The sequence below is a fragment of the Muscardinus avellanarius genome (genome assembly GCF_963383645.1).
Source record: "Muscardinus avellanarius genome assembly, chromosome: 7".
Lineage (NCBI taxonomy): Eukaryota > Metazoa > Chordata > Mammalia > Rodentia > Gliridae > Muscardinus > Muscardinus avellanarius.
The window spans coordinates 69582810-69584985 of record NC_137793.1 but is presented as its reverse complement, the minus strand read 5'-3'; the positions used below and the strand labels follow the sequence as shown (position 1 = coordinate 69584985).

General features: G+C 54.9%; 1 pseudogene across 1 annotated transcript; it reads left to right on the top strand.

Annotated features, from left to right (window-relative positions):
* Positions 1 to 335: 335 nt before the first annotated feature.
* LOC308265103 (protein FAM98C-like) lies at positions 336 to 1229 on the top strand (annotated as a pseudogene). Its single transcript has 2 exons — positions 336 to 394; positions 462 to 1229. The product of its transcript is annotated as a protein FAM98C-like (transcript).
* The last annotated feature ends 947 nt before the right edge of the window (positions 1230 to 2176 follow it).

The window sequence follows — 2176 nt, the reverse complement described above, 5'->3', positions numbered from 1 at the left end:
TGCGCCCTTCCACGGGCACCATTGACCTCATCTTGTAGGTGGAAAACTGACCAGCAAAGAGGTTGAAAAACCCACCCATTCTCACCTCCCTAGCAGTCAGAGTTAAGAACCAGAAGTCACACACTTTCTGTGCTTTCTCTGGGTCCCAGCGAGAGCCTCTGTCCAGTTTGCTTGGATCTGCAGGATCTGCCTTTGGAACAGGGAAGAGGGGGCAGAGCTGGAGCGACTGGAAGGCCAATTTGGCCTCAGGGCGCCCACACCTCTTCTCTAACTTCAGCTTCCCGCTGGTTTCACCTCTGGAGCCACGCCCTGTATTCTGACTTGTCGGGAAAGAAATGTCGAGATCCACAAATTTCAGCTTCACTTTGATTTGTTCTGGTCTCTCAGAATCCAGGTGAGAAGTACACCCAGCATGTGGCGGGAGCTGAGAAGTCAGCGATTTGAACGAATGAACGAAAGAGTGAACTACGGGAGGGGGCGCGCGCGGTGCCTGGCGGGGACGCGCAATGGATCTGGCTGCGCTGGCCTGGGACCTGCGAGCCCTGGGGCTTTCTCTGCACTGAGCTCCAGGCTGCTGCCTCTTGCCTTATGCGCCCTGCAAGACCCCAGCCCTGTGCCGCCCCCTGGAAAAGGGGGAGTGGAGGGAGCTGGTATAGTCCAGGAACTGGCGCTTATCCTCCAAGCCCTGAGACTGCCCAGACCCTCACCAGGCACTCCTGCCTGTCAGCTACTGCAGGAGTTACATGCCAAGGGTCCATGCAGCCCCTCCTCAGCCACCCACTGGATGCAGCCAGATGGGAAGCACTGGAGTCTCTCTGTCCCAAGGCCTGATGGATCAATACTGCTGCCGCTGCTGCCTCCTCCTCAAGTGCCTTGACCTCACCATAGCTGTTTTCCACTGGAGTGATAGGGCAGAGGTGCAGGGAGAGGCCACAAAGGCAGTGCCGATCCCAATTCGAGAGCTTCTGACTCCAAAATCAGATGTCTCTGTCGCACATGTTCTGGCTGCCCGAGCTGACATTTCTCATCTGGTCCCAGCCACCAGCGTAGCTGCCCGCCAGGGGACCTCTTGTGCCATCAACAAGGTCCGTATGAGCAGCGTGCCAGACCTGGGAGGCTGTCCGAACGAGCTGGAGGCCCCCATGCCCAACTGGCAGAGCCGGAGAGAAGATGGAGGGGGGTGGAAAGCAGGCCGCCAGCGCTGGGGCCGCAAGAAGAAGAAGAAGTAAAAGGGGACCGGGGGCAGGGTCCTCCAAGATGCCCATGCCATTGGCAATTTGGGAGGAGTCCGTTTGAGTTTTCCCTTGGTACCTGGCCGCCAGCCTTCCCCATCCATCCCTGTTCCAGAGGCCCCAGATGTCTTGCACCCATCCACTACTCCACACCAAGAACCACGTTCTCTGGAAATAAACTTAATTTTGGACAGAAAAAAAAAAAGAGTGAACTAATGAACAAATAGGAGTCTTTACGATTCCCCAAGCGCATCCCATCCGTTGATGCACTAAGCTATTTTCATGATTCTGCCTTGTGAAAAAAAAATAGCAGGCAGCCCGAGTTCTCCAAAGAAGTGCGCTGAGACTAGGCACTGGTGCGCTCTCCTGCTCTAGGGCAAGCGTTTACCTTGAAGACTCTGTGCCTCCTCTCTTTTTTGTGTGTGGTACTGGGATTGAACCCAGGTGTGGTCTAAGTCTGAGCTGTGCCATCAGCCCTATTTTATTTTTTAGTTTGAAATGGGGCCTCACTAAGTTAACTGTATGCTGCTGGTCTCCGACCTTCAGACCTGTCACAATCCCCCAAGTACTGGGATTACGGTCATGCTCCTCTGCCTGACTCCAAACTCATACCACTGGAAATTGCCTGGCTTGGCATCCTTCACCAATGGTTTGAGTCTAGTGGAGAAATCAGGTCCTGCAGTCTCCCCCTTCCTGCCTGCCAAGCCGGTTCACGGTCAGCGCGGATGCGCGGATGCTCCGGATCAGGATCCGCACACCAGCCTCCTGCTGGCCAGGAGGGCTCCTCCCTTTGGGGCTTCTTTGGTTACCCACAGTGACCCAAGTTACAGTCCCCCTTTTCCCCTCTTCAGCTTGTGTTGACTACTCTTTTAGGCCCAGAGCCCAGGCTGAAAAAGAAAGAAAAAAAGAGTGAAAAGCAATAAAGGAAAGAGTCAAACTGCAGC